The 19,366-nt window shown below is 46.9% G+C and overlaps 11 non-coding genes across 11 annotated transcripts; 7 read left to right on the forward strand and 4 right to left on the reverse strand.

Moving 5' to 3' along the window:
• The first annotated feature begins 115 nt into the window (after positions 1-115).
• On the forward strand, positions 116-222 carry LOC138297821 (U6 spliceosomal RNA). The gene has a single exon (XR_011204360.1). It is a non-coding gene; the product is annotated as a U6 spliceosomal RNA (small nuclear RNA).
• A 1,882-nt stretch (positions 223-2,104) lies between these two features.
• Positions 2,105-2,177, reverse strand: TRNAR-ACG (transfer RNA arginine (anticodon ACG)). The gene has a single exon. It is a non-coding gene; the product is annotated as a tRNA-Arg (tRNA).
• Positions 2,178-2,956: 779 nt separating this feature from the next.
• On the forward strand, positions 2,957-3,063 carry LOC138297822 (U6 spliceosomal RNA). The gene has a single exon (XR_011204361.1). It is a non-coding gene; the product is annotated as a U6 spliceosomal RNA (small nuclear RNA).
• Positions 3,064-5,716: 2,653 nt separating this feature from the next.
• Positions 5,717-5,823, forward strand: LOC138297823 (U6 spliceosomal RNA). The gene has a single exon (XR_011204362.1). It is a non-coding gene; the product is annotated as a U6 spliceosomal RNA (small nuclear RNA).
• Positions 5,824-7,624: 1,801 nt separating this feature from the next.
• On the reverse strand, positions 7,625-7,697 carry TRNAR-ACG (transfer RNA arginine (anticodon ACG)). Its single transcript has one exon. It is a non-coding gene; the product is annotated as a tRNA-Arg (tRNA).
• Positions 7,698-8,476: 779 nt separating this feature from the next.
• Positions 8,477-8,583, forward strand: LOC138297824 (U6 spliceosomal RNA). Its single transcript, XR_011204363.1, has one exon. It is a non-coding gene; the product is annotated as a U6 spliceosomal RNA (small nuclear RNA).
• Positions 8,584-11,236: 2,653 nt separating this feature from the next.
• Positions 11,237-11,343, forward strand: LOC138297825 (U6 spliceosomal RNA). The gene has a single exon (XR_011204364.1). It is a non-coding gene; the product is annotated as a U6 spliceosomal RNA (small nuclear RNA).
• Positions 11,344-13,144: 1,801 nt separating this feature from the next.
• On the reverse strand, positions 13,145-13,217 carry TRNAR-ACG (transfer RNA arginine (anticodon ACG)). Its single transcript has one exon. It is a non-coding gene; the product is annotated as a tRNA-Arg (tRNA).
• A 779-nt stretch (positions 13,218-13,996) lies between these two features.
• LOC138297827 (U6 spliceosomal RNA) lies at positions 13,997-14,103 on the forward strand. The gene has a single exon (XR_011204366.1). It is a non-coding gene; the product is annotated as a U6 spliceosomal RNA (small nuclear RNA).
• A 1,801-nt stretch (positions 14,104-15,904) lies between these two features.
• On the reverse strand, positions 15,905-15,977 carry TRNAR-ACG (transfer RNA arginine (anticodon ACG)). Its single transcript has one exon. It is a non-coding gene; the product is annotated as a tRNA-Arg (tRNA).
• Positions 15,978-16,756: 779 nt separating this feature from the next.
• On the forward strand, positions 16,757-16,863 carry LOC138297828 (U6 spliceosomal RNA). Its single transcript, XR_011204367.1, has one exon. It is a non-coding gene; the product is annotated as a U6 spliceosomal RNA (small nuclear RNA).
• Positions 16,864-19,366: the final 2,503 nt, after the last annotated feature.

Consider the following 19,366-nt stretch of genomic DNA (forward strand, 5'->3'; position numbering starts at 1 on the left):
TGTGTCTCAGAATTGAATGCTTACTGGACCATCCACTCAGCGCTTTCAGGCCACCCTACGTCTGAAGCCTGCAGATTCAGGGAGTGTATATACATTGAAAGCTCTCGCATGAAGTGTGCTTGCTTCGGCGGCACATATACTAAAATTGGAACGATACAGAGAAGATTAGCATGGCCCCTGCGCAAGGATGACACGCAAATTCGTGAAGCGTTCCATATTTTTAACAGCTTTAGAGAGAGAAAGGTCCTTTGTTTGCAAGTCTTCTTGTAATAATACAGCAACTTCCAGTGCCTTCCTTTCCATTTGTATTTTTGAATTGCCCTCCCCTCAACATTCTTAAGGTGTTTACCACTGCAGTAGCAAAGGTAAGCCTTTAACTGCTCCTGCAGGCCAATGCCAGTGCCCAGCTGCATTTAGCAAGGAAGACTTCAGCACTTCAGTGACCTTTCTTTCAATTTTCCAGCCTCCCTGTCATTATCCTTCACCCCGCCCCCCAACTCTATACTGTTGCCAGTGACGCATTGCTTTGTGGGAAGCAGGACAGAGCAGAGAGAAGGGTAGGGCCTATGCAAATGATGGCCTCTGGGCCATATGGGAACCCCCTTTTCAGCAGGACTGCTAAAGTCAGCCTTGCCACCAGATTGCTCGGGGAAGCTGGAAATACCAGGCCAGGGGAGGCACCGGGTTCTATAGGTCCTTGGAGGACCCATTGGGCCGGCCGGCCTCCCTCAGTTTCTGAGGTCCATGAAATGTTCACCCTGCAGCCTTTTAGAGAGGTTTTGGCCGATCGGGGATGAGAGGGGCAGAAGGCAGAAGGCAGAAGGCAGAAGGCAGAAGGCAGAAGGCAGAAGGCAGAAGGCAGAAGGCAGAAGGCAGAAGGCAGAAGGCAGAAAGAGCACAATGCTCTTGAAACTGCTCTAACCCACCTCTCTCCCCGCCTTGGGTTCCATCTGGGTGTGTCAGGTGTTGGCCTATGGATAACAAGGAACTGGCTCAGTGCATTATGATTCTCACAAAAATAAAAGGGCCATCTATCAAGTGCAAGCGCACACACACACAGACTCTGGCACACATCTGTGTTAACGACCTTGATACCTAGTTTGAAGGATCAAGGACCCCTGGTGAAATCCCAGACCAGCGCACCCCTTTATGGTGAACGCGTGGCTGTTTCAAAATTCAGATTTACTGGGGGGTTATGATGGACTTTTCAACACCCACGCCTGGGCAACATTTGAAATCCTTCCCCCCATTTCTCTCAGAAATGCCCATGGTTCGGGAAATACTTGCTCCACAGTCTTTCTCTTCCACCAGTCAGTAGTATTTCCTTGAGAGCTGTTTACGATATTGATTCTTTGGAGGTAAATGTTCCTTTCATCTGCAAGCAGGCTCTTTCCAAGAATGGTTGCCTTCATAGGCAGTGTAACTTTTCGCCCCCTACCTAGGCATTCTAATTCTCTTCCACCAAATCAAAGACATTGCCTCATTGTGCATATAATTGTGTGCCCGCCGTCCCCTGCTTTGTTATTGAGGCTGCCATCAATCGAATGACATCTGCCTGTGCCCAAGAGTAGTAGTACTGATGAGCATTAAACTGCAGCCTACTGATTAAAAAAGCGCAAAAGATGAAAAAGTGCAAGGTCTACGTAGGGTTCAAACCTGCAGTCTTCAGATCCAAAAGAAGGCCTGTTATCCCTTTCACCCGGGGCCTTTTCACACGGGACTTATTTCTATAGTTTTCAAGAGAGTTCTAAAAGGCATGTGTCTTGAACAGTTGTTCCTACCAATCCTGCACAACCATTTTTTTAGATCCCCTGCGACCCGCATCTCAACCCTTGAAGTAAAACTATTTTCACTCCAGAAAACACATGTTGTGAAGTTTTCCTCTCTTGTTCAAAAAGCTTAGGCTTGGGAAACATTCAAAGGTCAGGCTCATAGAATCCAGTACAATAATTAAACTTTCGACTTGCCACAGTTGCTATCACAGCCTCCTTACCACGGAACGATTGCTGGACACATCCTGCATCGGAATGTTCATCCTACAAGAAGGCTGAGATAATTAACAACTCAAGAGTAATTACCTGAAAAAAGGGTCTGGCAACCCTTCCGAGCCAGATAGGAGTCGAACCTACAATCTTCTGATCCGTAGTCAGACGCGTTATCCATTGCGCCACTGGCCCCACATAAGAGTACTTTCCCCCTTGTCCTTCAGAGAGTGCTAGAGAATGCGTGCCCTCGTGTGTGTGTGTGTCTGTGTTTTAAAACGTCATTCTATCACAATATGTAACCACATTTACAACGCACACTGAAGCTGCAAGTGAACTTACCTGCCCCACTGAAGTTACGTTCTGTCAGGTTTTCGTAACTTACACCAAGGACCCTAGGAGAGAAAAGGACATAAGCGCCAGTCCAAGCAGACCCAGCAGCAAAGAAACATTTTAAATAAGCGTCAGTTTCTTACAGAGTCTGGTTCAACATCATCAGTTCCACAGCTGTATGGGGCTGAGCCTGAGGACTCCTTAGTAAGCAGGCCAGTACAACACTAAGGCGTTTACTATTCAAATACAGGTGAAAATTAAGACACCTTGTCATATGCTCTCTTTGCCCTGGAACCCACCACAACACCATTCCACTCCCACAAGCCTTCACCTAGCCTACTGTGCAGCTGACTCACCTTTTCCATCAACGTTCCCCAGGAAGTGTGATGTCACAATGCACTTTGCCTGTAGTCTGGACCATGAGCCTTTGCAACCTGGCGTAATGAAGATGCTTCCAATGTGTGAAGATTTGGACCACAAATATAGGGAATAGAAGTGGATTGTTACGCCTCATGCCTTATTGCCATGTGTCTCAGAATTGAATGCTTACTGGACCATCCACTCAGCGCTTTCAGGCCACCCTACGTCTGAAGCCTGCAGATTCAGGGAGTGTATATACATTGAAAGCTCTCGAATGAAGTGTGCTTGCTTCGGCGGCACATATACTAAAATTGGAACGATACAGAGAAGATTAGCATGGCCCCTGCGCAAGGATGACACGCAAATTCGTGAAGCGTTCCATATTTTTAACAGCTTTCGAGAGAGAAAGGTCCTTTGTTTGCAAGTCTTCTTGTAATAATACAGCAACTTCCAGTGCCTTCCTTTCCATTTGTATTTTTGAATTGCCCTCCCCTCAACATTCTTAAGGTGTTTACCACTGCAGTAGAAAAGGTAAGCCTTTAACTGCTCCTGCAGGCCAATGCCAGTGCCCTGCTGCATTTAGCAAGGAAGACTTCAGCACTTCAGTGACCTTTCTTTCAATTTTCCAGCCTCCCTGTCATTATCCTTCACCCCGCCCCCCAACTCTATACTGTTGCCAGTGACGCATTGCTTTGTGGGAAGCAGGACAGAGCAGAGAGAAGGGTAGGGCCTATGCAAATGATGGCCTCTGGGCCATATGGGAACCCCCTTTTCAGCAGGACTGCTAAAGTCAGCCTTGCCACCAGATTGCTCGGGGAAGCTGGAAATACCAGGCCAGGGGAGGCACCGGGTTCTATAGGTCCTTGGAGGACCCATTGGGCCGGCCTCCCTCAGTTTCTGAGGTCCATGAAATGTTCACCCTGCAGCCTTTTAGAGAGGTTTTGGCCGATCGGGGATGAGAGGGGCAGAAGGCAGAAAGAGCACAATGCTCTTGAAACTGCTCTAACCCACCTCTCTCCCCGCCTTGGGTTCCATCTGGGTGTGTCAGGTGTTGGCCTATGGATAACAAGGAACTGGCTCAGTGCATTATGATTCTCACAAAAATAAAAGGGCCATCTATCAAGTGCAAGCGCACACACACACAGACTCTGGCACACATCTGTGTTAACGACCTTGATACCTTGTTTGAAGGATCAAGGACCCCTGTTGAAATCCCAGACCAGCGCACCCCTTTATGGTGAACGCGTGGCTGTTTCAAAATTCAGATTTACTGGGGGGTTATGATGGACTTTTCAACACCCACGCCTGGGCAACATTTGAAATCATTCCCCCCATTTCTCTCAGAAATGCCCATGGTTCGGGAAGTACTTGCTCCACAGTCTTTCTCTTCCACCAGTCAGTAGTATTTCCTTGAGAGCTGTTTACGATATTGATTCTTTGGAGGTAAATGTTCCTTTCATCTGCAAGCAGGCTCTTTCCAAGAATGGTTGCCTTCATAGGCAGTGTAACTTTTCGCCCCCTACCTAGGCATTCTAATTCTCTTCCACCAAATCAAAGACATTGCCTCATTGTGCATATAATTGTGTGCCCGCCGTCCCCTGCTTTGTTATTGAGGCTGCCATCAATCGAATGACATCTGCCTGTGCCCAAGAGTAGTAGTACTGATGAGCATTAAACTGCAGCCTACTGATTAAAAAAGCGCAAAAGATGAAAAAGTGCAAGATCTACGTAGGGTTCAAACCTGCAGTCTTCAGATCCAAAAGAAGGCCTGTTATCCCTTTCACCCGGGGCCTTTTCACACGGGGCTTATTTCTATAGTTTTCAAGAGAGTTCTAAAAGGCATGTGTCTTGAACAGTTGTTCCTACCAATCCTGCACAACCAATTTTTTAGATCCCCTGCGACCCGCATCTCAACCCTTGAAGTAAAACTATTTTCACTCCAGAAAACACATGTTGTGAAGTTTTCCTCTCTTGTTCAAAAAGCTTAGGCTTGGGAAACATTCAAAGGTCAGGCTCATAGAATCCAGTACAATAATTAAACTTTCGACTTGCCACAGTTGCTATCACAGCCTCCTTACCACGGAACGATTGCTGGACACATCCTGCACCGGAATGTTCATCCTACAAGAAGGCTGAGATAATTAACAACTCAAGAGTAATTACCTGAAAAAAGGGACTGGCAACCCTTCCGAGCCAGATAGGAGTCGAACCTACAATCTTCTGATCCGTAGTCAGACGAGTTATCCATTGCCCCACTGGCCCCACATAAGAGCACTTTCCCCCTTGTCCTTCAGAGAGTGCTAGAGAATGCGTGCCCTCGTGTGTGTGTGTGTCTGTGTTTTAAAACGTCATTCTATCACAATATGTAACCACATTTACAACGCACACTGAAGCTGCAAGTGAACTTACCTGCCCCACTGAAGTTACGTTCTGTCAGGTTTTCGTAACTTACACCAAGGACCCTAGGAGAGAAAAGGACATAAGCGCCAGTCCAAGCAGACCCAGCAGCAAAGAAACATTTTAAATAAGCGTCAGTTTCTTACAGAGTCTGGTTCAACATCATCAGTTCCACAGCTGTATGGGGCTGAGCCTGAGGACTCCTTAGTAAGCAGGCCAGTACAACACTAAGGCGTTTACTATTCAAATACAGGTGAAAATTAAGACACCTTGTCATATGCTCTCTTTGCCCTGGAACCCACCACAACACCATTCCACTCCCACAAGCCTTCACCTAGCCTACTGTGCAGCTGACTCACCTTTTCCATCAACATTCCCCAGGAAGTGTGATGTCACAATGCACTTTGCCTGTAGTCTGGACCATGAGCCTTTGCAACCTGGCGTAATGAAGATGCTTCCAATGTGTGAAGATTTGGACCACAAATATAGGGAATAGAAGTGGATTGTTACGCCTCATGCCTTATTGCCATGTGTCTCAGAATTGAATGCTTACTGGACCATCCACTCAGCGCTTTCAGGCCACCCTACGTCTGAAGCCTGCAGATTCAGGGAGTGTATATACATTGAAAGCTCTCCCATGAAGTGTGCTTGCTTCGGCGGCACATATACTAAAATTGGAACGATACAGAGAAGATTAGCATGGCCCCTGCGCAAGGATGACACGCAAATTCGTGAAGCGTTCCATATTTTTAACAGCTTTAGAGAGAGAAAGGTCCTTTGTTTGCAAGTCTTCTTGTAATAATACAGCAACTTCCAGTGCCTTCCTTTCCATTTGTATTTTTGAATTGCCCTCCCCTCAACATTCTTAAGGTGTTTACCACTGCAGTAGAAAAGGTAAGCCTTTAACTGCTCCTGCAGGCCAATGCCAGTGCCCAGCTGCATTTAGCAAGGAAGACTTCAGCACTTCAGTGACCTTTCTTTCAATTTTCCAGCCTCCCTGTCATTATCCTTCACCCCGCCCCCCAACTCTATACTGTTGCCAGTGACGCATTGCTTTGTGGGAAGCAGGACAGAGCAGAGAGAAGGGTAGGGCCTATGCAAATGATGGCCTCTGGGCCATATGGGAACCCCCTTTTCAGCAGGACTGCTAAAGTCAGCCTTGCCACCAGATTGCTCGGGGAAGCTGGAAATACCAGGCCAGGGGAGGCACCGGGTTCTATAGGTCCTTGGAGGACCCATTGGGCCGGCCTCCCTCAGTTTCTGAGGTCCATGAAATGTTCACCCTGCAGCCTTTTAGAGAGGTTTTGGCCGATCGGGGATGAGAGGGGCAGAAGGCAGAAAGAGCACAATGCTCTTGAAACTGCTCTAACCCACCTCTCTCCCCGCCTTGGGTTCCATCTGGGTGTGTCAGGTGTTGGCCTATGGATAACAAGGAACTGGCTCAGTGCATTATGATTCTCACAAAAATAAAAGGGCCATCTGTCAAGTGCAAGCGCACACACACACAGACTCTGGCACACATCTGTGTTAACGACCTTGATACCTAGTTTGAAGGATCAAGGACCCCTGGTGAAATCCCAGACCAGCGCACCCCTTTATGGTGAACGCGTGGCTGTTTCAAAATTCAGATTTACTGGGGGGTTATGATGGACTTTTCAACAACCACGCCTGGGCAACATTTGAAATCATTCCCCCCATTTCTCTCAGAAATGCCCATGGTTCGGGAAGTACTTGCTCCACAGTCTTTCTCTTCCACCAGTCAGTAGTATTTCCTTGAGAGCTGTTTACGATATTGATTCTTTGGAGGTAAATGTTCCTTTCATCTGCAAGCAGGCTCTTTCCAAGAATAGTTGCCTTCAGAGGCAGTGTAACTTTTCGCCCCCTACCTAGGCATTCTAATTCTCTTCCACCAAATCAAAGACATTGCCTCATTGTGCATATAATTGTGTGCCCGCCGTCCCCTGCTTTGTTATTGAGGCTGCCATCAATCGAATGACATCTGCCTGTGCCCAAGAGTAGTAGTACTGATGAGCATTAAACTGCAGCCTACTGATTAAAAAAGCGCAAAAGATGAAAAAGTGCAAGGTCTACGTAGGGTTCAAACCTGCAGTCTTCAGATCCAAAAGAAGGCCTGTTATCCCTTTCACCCGGGGCCTTTTCACATGGGGCTTATTTCTATAGTTTTCAAGAGAGTTCTAAAAGGCATGTGTCTTGAACAGTTGTTCCTACCAATCCTGCACAACCAATTTTTTAGATCCCCTGCGACCCGCATCTCAACCCTTGAAGTAAAACTATTTTCACTCCAGAAAACACATGTTGTGAAGTTTTCCTCTCTTGTTCAAAAAGCTTAGGCTTGGGAAACATTCAAAGGTCAGGCTCATAGAATCCAGTACAATAATTAAACTTTCGACTTGCCACAGTTGCTATCACAGCCTCCTTACCACGGAACAATTGCTGGACACATCCTGCACCGGAATGTTCATCCTACAAGAAGGCTGAGATAATTAACAACTCAAGAGTAATTACCTGAAAAAAGGGACTGGCAACCCTTCCGAGCCAGATAGGAGTCGAACCTACAATCTTCTGATCCGTAGTCAGACGCGTTATCCATTGCGCCACTGGCCCCACATAAGAGCACTTTCCCCCTTGTCCTTCAGAGAGTGCTAGAGAATGCGTGCCCTCGTGTGTGTGTGTGTCTGTGTTTTAAAACGTCATTCTATCACAATATGTAACCACATTTACAACGCACACTGAAGCTGCAAGTGAACTTACCTACCCCACTGAAGTTACGTTCTGTCAGGTTTTCGTAACTTACACCAAGGACCCTAGGAGAGAAAAGGACATAAGCGCCAGTCCAAGCAGACCCAGCAGCAAAGAAACATTTTAAATAAGCGTCAGTTTCTTACAGAGTCTGGTTCAACATCATCAGTTCCACAGCTGTATGGGGCTGAGCCTGAGGACTCCTTAGTAAGCAGGCCAGTACAACACTAAGGCATTTACTATTCAAATACAGGTGAAAATTAAGACACCTTGTCATATGCTCTCTTTGCCCTGGAACCCACCACAACACCATTCCACTCCCACAAGCCTTCACCTAGCCTACTGTGCAGCTGACTCACCTTTTCCATCAACGTTCCCCAGGAAGTGTGATGTCACAATGCACTTTGCCTGTAGTCTGGACCATGAGCCTTTGCAACCTGGCGTAATGAAGATGCTTCCAATGTGTGAAGATTTGGACCACAAATATAGGGAATAGAAGTGGATTGTTACGCCTCATGCCTTATTGCCATGTGTCTCAGAATTGAATGCTTACTGGACCATCCACTCAGCGCTTTCAGGCCACCCTACGTCTGAAGCCTGCAGATTCAGGGAGTGTATATACATTGAAAGCTCTCGCATGAAGTGTGCTTGCTTCGGCGGCACATATACTAAAATTGGAACGATACAGAGAAGATTAGCATGGCCCCTGCGCAAGGATGACACGCAAATTCGTGAAGCGTTCCATATTTTTAACAGCTTTAGAGAGAGAAAGGTCCTTTGTTTGCAAGTCTTCTTGTAATAATACAGCAACTTCCAGTGCCTTCCTTTCCATTTGTATTTTTGAATTGCCCTCCCCTCAACATTCTTAAGGTGTTTACCACTGCAGTAGCAAAGGTAAGCCTTTAACTGCTCCTGCAGGCCAATGCCAGTGCCCAGCTGCATTTAGCAAGGAAGACTTCAGCACTTCAGTGACCTTTCTTTCAATTTTCCAGCCTCCCTGTCATTATCCTTCACCCCGCCCCCCAACTCTATACTGTTGCCAGTGACGCATTGCTTTGTGGGAAGCAGGACAGAGCAGAGAGAAGGGTAGGGCCTATGCAAATGATGGCCTCTGGGCCATATGGGAACCCCCTTTTCAGCAGGACTGCTAAAGTCAGCCTTGCCACCAGATTGCTCGGGGAAGCTGGAAATACCAGGCCAGGGGAGGCACCGGGTTCTATAGGTCCTTGGAGGACCCATTGGGCCGGCCTCCCTCAGTTTCTGAGGTCCATGAAATGTTCACCCTGCAGCCTTTTAGAGAGGTTTTGGCCGATCGGGGATGAGAGGGGCAGAAGGCAGAAAGAGCACAATGCTCTTGAAACTGCTCTAACCCACCTCTCTCCCCGCCTTGGGTTCCATCTGGGTGTGTCAGGTGTTGGCCTATGGATAACAAGGAACTGGCTCAGTGCATTATGATTCTCACAAAAATAAAAGGGCCATCTATCAAGTGCAAGCGCACACACACACAGACTCTGGCACACATCTGTGTTAACGACCTTGATACCTAGTTTGAAGGATCAAGGACCCCTGGTGAAATCCCAGACCAGCGCACCCCTTTATGGTGAACGCGTGGCTGTTTCAAAATTCAGATTTACTGGGGGGTTATGATGGACTTTTCAACACCCACGCCTGGGCAACATTTGAAATCATTCCCCCCATTTCTCTCAGAAATGCCCATGGTTCGGGAAGTACTTGCTCCACAGTCTTTCTCTTCCACCAGTCAGTAGTATTTCCTTGAGAGCTGTTTACGATATTGATTCTTTGGAGGTAAATGTTCCTTTCATCTGCAAGCAGGCTCTTTCCAAGAATGGTTGCCTTCATAGGCAGTGTAACTTTTCGCCCCCTACCTAGGCATTCTAATTCTCTTCCACCAAATCAAAGACATTGCCTCATTGTGCATATAATTGTGTGCCCGCCGTCCCCTGCTTTGTTATTGAGGCTGCCATCAATCGAATGACATCTGCCTGTGCCCAAGAGTAGTAGTACTGATGAGCATTAAACTGCAGCCTACTGATTAAAAAAGCGCAAAAGATGAAAAAGTGCAAGGTCTACGTAGGGTTCAAACCTGCAGTCTTCAGATCCAAAAGAAGGCCTGTTATCCCTTTCACCCGGGGCCTTTTCACACGGGGCTTATTTCTATAGTTTTCAAGAGAGTTCTAAAAGGCATGTGTCTTGAACAGTTGTTCCTACCAATCCTGCACAACCATTTTTTTAGATCCCCTGCGACCCGCATCTCAACCCTTGAAGTAAAACTATTTTCACTCCAGAAAACACATGTTGTGAAGTTTTCCTCTCTTGTTCAAAAAGCTTAGGCTTGGGAAACATTCAAAGGTCAGGCTCATAGAATCCAGTACAATAATTAAACTTTCGACTTGCCACAGTTGCTATCACAGCCTCCTTACCACGGAACGATTGCTGGACACATCCTGCACCGGAATGTTCATCCTACAAGAAGGCTGAGATAATTAACAACTCAAGAGTAATTACCTGAAAAAAGGGTCTGGCAACCCTTCCGAGCCAGATAGGAGTCGAACCTACAATCTTCTGATCCGTAGTCAGACGAGTTATCCATTGCGCCACTGGCCCCACATAAGAGCACTTTCCCCCTTGTCCTTCAGAGAGTGCTAGAGAATGCGTGCCCTCGTGTGTGTGTGTGTCTGTGTTTTAAAACGTCATTCTATCACAATATGTAACCACATTTACAACGCACACTGAAGCTGCAAGTGAACTTACCTGCCCCACTGAAGTTACGTTCTGTCAGGTTTTCGTAACTTACACCAAGGACCCTAGGAGAGAAAAGGACATAAGCGCCAGTCCAAGCAGACCCAGCAGCAAAGAAACATTTTAAATAAGCGTCAGTTTCTTACAGAGTCTGGTTCAACATCATCAGTTCCACAGCTGTATGGGGCTGAGCCTGAGGACTCCTTAGTAAGCAGGCCAGTACAACACTAAGGCGTTTACTATTCAAATACAGGTGAAAATTAAGACACCTTGTCATATGCTCTCTTTGCCCTGGAACCCACCACAACACCATTCCACTCCCACAAGCCTTCACCTAGCCTACTGTGCAGCTGACTCACCTTTTCCATCAACGTTCCCCAGGAAGTGTGATGTCACAATGCACTTTGCCTGTAGTCTGGACCATGAGCCTTTGCAACCTGGCGTAATGAAGATGCTTCCAATGTGTGAAGATTTGGACCACAAATATAGGGAATAGAAGTGGATTGTTACGCCTCATGCCTTATTGCCATGTGTCTCAGAATTGAATGCTTACTGGACCATCCACTCAGCGCTTTCAGGCCACCCTACGTCTGAAGCCTGCAGATTCAGGGAGTGTATATACATTGAAAGCTCTCGAATGAAGTGTGCTTGCTTCGGCGGCACATATACTAAAATTGGAACGATACAGAGAAGATTAGCATGGCCCCTGCGCAAGGATGACACGCAAATTCGTGAAGCGTTCCATATTTTTAACAGCTTTCGAGAGAGAAAGGTCCTTTGTTTGCAAGTCTTCTTGTAATAATACAGCAACTTCCAGTGCCTTCCTTTCCATTTGTATTTTTGAATTGCCCTCCCCTCAACATTCTTAAGGTGTTTACCACTGCAGTAGAAAAGGTAAGCCTTTAACTGCTCCTGCAGGCCAATGCCAGTGCCCTGCTGCATTTAGCAAGGAAGACTTCAGCACTTCAGTGACCTTTCTTTCAATTTTCCAGCCTCCCTGTCATTATCCTTCACCCCGCCCCCCAACTCTATACTGTTGCCAGTGACGCATTGCTTTGTGGGAAGCAGGACAGAGCAGAGAGAAGGGTAGGGCCTATGCAAATGATGGCCTCTGGGCCATATGGGAACCCCCTTTTCAGCAGGACTGCTAAAGTCAGCCTTGCCACCAGATTGCTCGGGGAAGCTGGAAATACCAGGCCAGGGGAGGCACCGGGTTCTATAGGTCCTTGGAGGACCCATTGGGCCGGCCTCCCTCAGTTTCTGAGGTCCATGAAATGTTCACCCTGCAGCCTTTTAGAGAGGTTTTGGCCGATCGGGGATGAGAGGGGCAGAAGGCAGAAAGAGCACAATGCTCTTGAAACTGCTCTAACCCACCTCTCTCCCCGCCTTGGGTTCCATCTGGGTGTGTCAGGTGTTGGCCTATGGATAACAAGGAACTGGCTCAGTGCATTATGATTCTCACAAAAATAAAAGGGCCATCTATCAAGTGCAAGCGCACACACACACAGACTCTGGCACACATCTGTGTTAACGACCTTGATACCTAGTTTGAAGGATCAAGGACCCCTGGTGAAATCCCAGACCAGCGCACCCCTTTATGGTGAACGCGTGGCTGTTTCAAAATTCAGATTTACTGGGGGGTTATGATGGACTTTTCAACACCCACGCCTGGGCAACATTTGAAATCATTCCCCCCATTTCTCTCAGAAATGCCCATGGTTCGGGAAGTACTTGCTCCACAGTCTTTCTCTTCCACCAGTCAGTAGTATTTCCTTGAGAGCTGTTTACGATATTGATTCTTTGGAGGTAAATGTTCCTTTCATCTGCAAGCAGGCTCTTTCCAAGAATGGTTGCCTTCATAGGCAGTGTAACTTTTCGCCCCCTACCTAGGCATTCTAATTCTCTTCCACCAAATCAAAGACATTGCCTCATTGTGCATATAATTGTGTGCCCGCCGTCCCCTGCTTTGTTATTGAGGCTGCCATCAATCGAATGACATCTGCCTGTGCCCAAGAGTAGTAGTACTGATGAGCATTAAACTGCAGCCTACTGATTAAAAAAGCGCAAAAGATGAAAAAGTGCAAGGTCTACGTAGGGTTCAAACCTGCAGTCTTCAGATCCAAAAGAAGGCCTGTTATCCCTTTCACCCGGGGCCTTTTCACACGGGGCTTATTTCTATAGTTTTCAAGAGAGTTCTAAAAGGCATGTGTCTTGAACAGTTGTTCCTACCAATCCTGCACAACCAATTTTTTAGATCCCCTGCGACCCGCATCTCAACCCTTGAAGTAAAACTATTTTCACTCCAGAAAACACATGTTGTGAAGTTTTCCTCTCTTGTTCAAAAAGCTTAGGCTTGGGAAACATTCAAAGGTCAGGCTCATAGAATCCAGTACAATAATTAAACTTTCGACTTGCCACAGTTGCTATCACAGCCTCCTTACCACGGAACGATTGCTGGACACATCCTGCACCGGAATGTTCATCCTACAAGAAGGCTGAGATAATTAACAACTCAAGAGTAATTACCTGAAAAAAGGGTCTGGCAACCCTTCCGAGCCAGATAGGAGTCGAACCTACAATCTTCTGATCCGTAGTCAGACGCGTAATCCATTGCGCCACTGGCCCCACATAAGAGCACTTTCCCCCTTGTCCTTCAGAGAGTGCTAGAGAATGCGTGCCCTCGTGTGTGTGTGTGTCTGTGTTTTAAAACGTCATTCTATCACAATATGTAACCACATTTACAACGCACACTGAAGCTGCAAGTGAACTTACCTGCCCCACTGAAGTTACGTTCTGTCAGGTTTTCGTAACTTACACCAAGGACCCTAGGAGAGAAAAGGACATAAGCGCCAGTCCAAGCAGACCCAGCAGCAAAGAAACATTTTAAATAAGCGTCAGTTTCTTACAGAGTCTGGTTCAACATCATCAGTTCCACAGCTGTATGGGGCTGAGCCTGAGGACTCCTTAGTAAGCAGGCCAGTACAACACTAAGGCGTTTACTATTCAAATACAGGTGAAAATTAAGACACCTTGTCATATGCTCTCTTTGCCCTGGAACCCACCACAACACCATTCCACTCCCACAAGCCTTCACCTAGCCTACTGTGCAGCTGACTCACCTTTTCCATCAACGTTCCCCAGGAAGTGTGATGTCACAATGCACTTTGCCTGTAGTCTGGACCATGAGCCTTTGCAACCTGGCGTAATGAAGATGCTTCCAATGTGTGAAGATTTGGACCACAAATATAGGGAATAGAAGTGGATTGTTACGCCTCATGCCTTATTGCCATGTGTCTCAGAATTGAATGCTTACTGGACCATCCACTCAGCGCTTTCAGGCCACCCTACGTCTGAAGCCTGCAGATTCAGGGAGTGTATATACATTGAAAGCTCTCGAATGAAGTGTGCTTGCTTCGGCGGCACATATACTAAAATTGGAACGATACAGAGAAGATTAGCATGGCCCCTGCGCAAGGATGACACGCAAATTCGTGAAGCGTTCCATATTTTTAACAGCTTTCGAGAGAGAAAGGTCCTTTGTTTGCAAGTCTTCTTGTAATAATACAGCAACTTCCAGTGCCTTCCTTTCCATTTGTATTTTTGAATTGCCCTCCCCTCAACATTCTTAAGGTGTTTACCACTGCAGTAGAAAAGGTAAGCCTTTAACTGCTCCTGCAGGCCAATGCCAGTGCCCTGCTGCATTTAGCAAGGAAGACTTCAGCACTTCAGTGACCTTTCTTTCAATTTTCCAGCCTCCCTGTCATTATCCTTCACCCCGCCCCCCAACTCTATACTGTTGCCAGTGACGCATTGCTTTGTGGGAAGCAGGACAGAGCAGAGAGAAGGGTAGGGCCTATGCAAATGATGGCCTCTGGGCCATATGGGAACCCCCTTTTCAGCAGGACTGCTAAAGTCAGCCTTGCCACCAGATTGCTCGGGGAAGCTGGAAATACCAGGCCAGGGGAGGCACGGGGTTCTATAGGTCCTTGGAGGACCCATTAGGCCGGCCTCCCTCAGTTTCTGAGGTCCATGAAATGTTCACCCTGCAGCCTTTTAGAGAGGTTTTGGCCGATCGGGGATGAGAAGGGCAGAAGGCAGAAAGAGCACAATGCTCTTGAAACTGCTCTAACCCACCTCTCTCCCCGCCTTGGGTTCCATCTGGGTGTGTCAGGTGTTGGCCTATGGATAACAAGGAACTGGCTCAGTGCATTATGATTCTCACAAAAATAAAAGGGCCATCTATCAAGTGCAAGCGCACACACACACAGACTCTGGCACACATCTGTGTTAACGACCTTGATACCTAGTTTGAAGGATCAAGGACCCCTGGTGAAATCCCAGACCAGCGCACCCCTTTATGGTGAACGCGTGGCTGTTTCAAAATTCAGATTTACTGGGGGGTTATGATGGACTTTTCAACACCCACGCCTGGGCAACATTTGAAATCATTCCCCCCATTTCTCTCAGAAATGCCCATGGTTCGGGAAGTACTTGCTCCACAGTCTTTCTCTTCCACCAGTCAGTAGTATTTCCTTGAGAGCTGTTTACGATATTGATTCTTTGGAGGTAAATGTTCCTTTCATCTGCAAGCAGGCTCTTTCCAAGAATGGTTGCCTTCATAGGCAGTGTAACTTTTCGCCCCCTACCTAGGCATTCTAATTCCCTTCCACCAAATCAAAGACATTGCCTCATTGTGCATATAATTGTGTGCCCGCCGTCCCCTGCTTTGTTATTGAGGCTGCCATCAATCGAATGACATCTGCCTGTGCCCAAGAGTAGTAGTACTGATGAGCATTAAACTGCAGCCTACTGATTAAAAAAGCGCAAAAGATGAAAAAGTGCAAGGTCTACGTAGGGTTCAAACCTGCAGTCTTCAGATCCAAAAGAAGGCCTGTTATCCCTTTCACCCGGGGCCTTTTCACACGGGGCTTATTTCTATAGTTTTCAAGAGAGTTCTAAAAGGCATGTGTCTTGAACAGTTGTTCCTACCAATCCTGCACAACCAATTTTTTAGATCCCCTGCGACCCGCATCTCAACCCTTGAAGTAAAACTATTTTCACTCCAGAAAACACATGTTGTGAAGTTTTCCTCTCTTGTTCAAAAAGCTTAGGCTTGGGAAACATTCAAAGGTCAGGCTCATAGAATCCAGTACAATAATTAAACTTTCGACTTGCCACAGTTGCTATCACAGCCTCCTTACCACGGAACGATTGCTGGACACATCCTGCACCGGAATGTTCATCCTACAAGAAGGCTGAGATAATTAACAACTCAAGAGTAATTACCTGAAAAAAGGGTCTGGCAACCCTTCCGAGCCAGATAGGAGTCGAACCTACAATCTTCTGATCCGTAGTCAGACGCGTAATCCATTGCGCCACTGGCCCCACATAAGAGCACTTTCCCCCTTGTCCTTCAGAGAGTGCTAGAGAATGCGTGCCCTCGTGTGTGTGTGTGTCTGTGTTTTAAAACGTCATTCTATCACAATATGTAACCACATTTACAACGCACACTGAAGCTGCAAGTGAACTTACCTGCCCCACTGAAGTTACGTTCTGTCAGGTTTTCGTAACTTACACCAAGGACCCTAGGAGAGAAAAGGACATAAGCGCCAGTCCAAGCAGACCCAGCAGCAAAGAAACATTTTAAATAAGCGTCAGTTTCTTACAGAGTCTGGTTCAACATCATCAGTTCCACAGCTGTATGGGGCTGAGCCTGAGGACTCCTTAGTAAGCAGGCCAGTACAACACTAAGGCGTTTACTATTCAAATACAGGTGAAAATTAAGACACCTTGTCATATGCTCTCTTTGCCCTGGAACCCACCACAACACCATTCCACTCCCACAAGCCTTCACCTAGCCTACTGTGCAGCTGACTCACCTTTTCCATCAACGTTCCCCAGGAAGTGTGATGTCACAATGCACTTTGCCTGTAGTCTGGACCATGAGCCTTTGCAACCTGGCGTAATGAAGATGCTTCCAATGTGTGAAGATTTGGACCACAAATATAGGGAATAGAAGTGGATTGTTACGCCTCATGCCTTATTGCCATGTGTCTCAGAATTGAATGCTTACTGGACCATCCACTCAGCGCTTTCAGGCCACCCTACGTCTGAAGCCTGCAGATTCAGGGAGTGTATATACATTGAAAGCTCTCGAATGAAGTGTGCTTGCTTCGGCGGCACATATACTAAAATTGGAACGATACAGAGAAGATTAGCATGGCCCCTGCGCAAGGATGACACGCAAATTCGTGAAGCGTTCCATATTTTTAACAGCTTTCGAGAGAGAAAGGTCCTTTGTTTGCAAGTCTTCTTGTAATAATACAGCAACTTCCAGTGCCTTCCTTTCCATTTGTATTTTTGAATTGCCCTCCCCTCAACATTCTTAAGGTGTTTACCACTGCAGTAGAAAAGGTAAGCCTTTAACTGCTCCTGCAGGCCAATGCCAGTGCCCTGCTGCATTTAGCAAGGAAGACTTCAGCACTTCAGTGACCTTTCTTTCAATTTTCCAGCCTCCCTGTCATTATCCTTCACCCCGCCCCCCAACTCTATACTGTTGCCAGTGACGCATTGCTTTGTGGGAAGCAGGACAGAGCAGAGAGAAGGGTAGGGCCTATGCAAATGATGGCCTCTGGGCCATATGGGAACCCCCTTTTCAGCAGGACTGCTAAAGTCAGCCTTGCCACCAGATTGCTCGGGGAAGCTGGAAATACCAGGCCAGGGGAGGCACGGGGTTCTATAGGTCCTTGGAGGACCCATTAGGCCGGCCTCCCTCAGTTTCTGAGGTCCATGAAATGTTCACCCTGCAGCCTTTTAGAGAGGTTTTGGCCGATCGGGGATGAGAAGGGCAGAAGGCAGAAAGAGCACAATGCTCTTGAAACTGCTCTAACCCACCTCTCTCCCCGCCTTGGGTTCCATCTGGGTGTGTCAGGTGTTGGCCTATGGATAACAAGGAACTGGCTCAGTGCATTATGATTCTCACAAAAATAAAAGGGCCATCTATCAAGTGCAAGCGCACACACACACAGACTCTGGCACACATCTGTGTTAACGACCTTGATACCTAGTTTGAAGGATCAAGGACCCCTGGTGAAATCCCAGACCAGCGCACCCCTTTATGGTGAACGCGTGGCTGTTTCAAAATTCAGATTTACTGGGGGGTTATGATGGACTTTTCAACACCCACGCCTGGGCAACATTTGAAATCATTCCCCCCATTTCTCTCAGAAATGCCCATGGTTCGGGAAGTACTTGCTCCACAGTCTTTCTCTTCCACCAGTCAGTAGTATTTCCTTGAGAGCTGTTTACGATATTGATTCTTTGGAGGTAAATGTTCCTTTCATCTGCAAGCAGGCTCTTTCCAAGAATGGTTGCCTTCATAGGCAGTGTAACTTTTCGCCCCCTACCTAGGCATTCTAATTCCCTTCCACCAAATCAAAGACATTGCCTCATTGTGCATATAATTGTGTGCCCGCCGTCCCCTGCTTTGTTATTGAGGCTGCCATCAATCGAATGACATCTGCCTGTGCCCAAGAGTAGTAGTACTGATGAGCATTAAACTGCAGCCTACTGATTAAAAAAGCGCAAAAGATGAAAAAGTGCAAGGTCTACGTAGGGTTCAAACCTGCAGTCTTCAGATCCAAAAGAAGGCCTGTTATCCCTTTCACCCGGGGCCTTTTCACACGGGGCTTATTTCTATAGTTTTCAAGAGAGTTCTAAAAGGCATGTGTCTTGAACAGTTGTTCCTACCAATCCTGCACAACCAATTTTTTAGATCCCCTGCGACCCGCATCTCAACCCTTGAAGTAAAACTATTTTCACTCCAGAAAACACTTGTTGTGAAGTTTTCCTCTCTTGTTCAAAAAGCTTAGGCTTGGGAAACATTCAAAGGTCAGGCTCATAGAATCCAGTACAATAATTAAACTTTCGACTTGCCACAGTTGCTATCACAGCCTCCTTACCACGGAACGATTGCTGGACACATCCTGCACCGGAATGTTCATCCTACAAGAAGGCTGAGATAATTAACAACTCAAGAGTAATTACCTGAAAAAAGGGACTGGCAACCCTTCCGAGCCAGATAGGAGTCGAACCTACAATCTTCTGATCCGTAGTCAGACGAGTTATCCATTGCCCCTCTGGCCCCACATAAGAGCACTTTCCCCCTTGTCCTTCAGAGAGTGCTAGAGAATGCGTGCCCTCGTGTGTGTGTGTGTCTGTGTTTTAAAACGTCATTCTATCACAATATGTAACCACATTTACAACGCACACTGAAGCTGCAAGTGAACTTACCTGCCCCACTGAAGTTACGTTCTGTCAGGTTTTCGTAACTTACACCAAGGACCCTAGGAGAGAAAAGGACATAAGCGCCAGTCCAAGCAGACCCAGCAGCAAAGAAACATTTTAAATAAGCGTCAGTTTCTTACAGAGTCTGGTTCAACATCATCAGTTCCACAGCTGTATGGGGCTGAGCCTGAGGACTCCTTAGTAAGCAGGCCAGTACAACACTAAGGCGTTTACTATTCAAATACAGGTGAAAATTAAGACACCTTGTCATATGCTCTCTTTGCCCTGGAACCCACCACAACACCATTCCACTCCCACAAGCCTTCACCTAGCCTACTGTGCAGCTGACTCACCTTTTCCATCAACGTTCCCCAGGAAGTGTGATGTCACAATGCACTTTGCCTGTAGTCTGGACCATGAGCCTTTGCAACCTGGCGTAATGAAGATGCTTCCAATGTGTGAAGATTTGGACCACAAATATAGGGAAT

The sequence above is a fragment of the Pleurodeles waltl genome, chromosome 5, assembly GCF_031143425.1.
Source record: "Pleurodeles waltl isolate 20211129_DDA chromosome 5, aPleWal1.hap1.20221129, whole genome shotgun sequence".
Classification (NCBI taxonomy): domain Eukaryota; kingdom Metazoa; phylum Chordata; class Amphibia; order Caudata; family Salamandridae; genus Pleurodeles; species Pleurodeles waltl.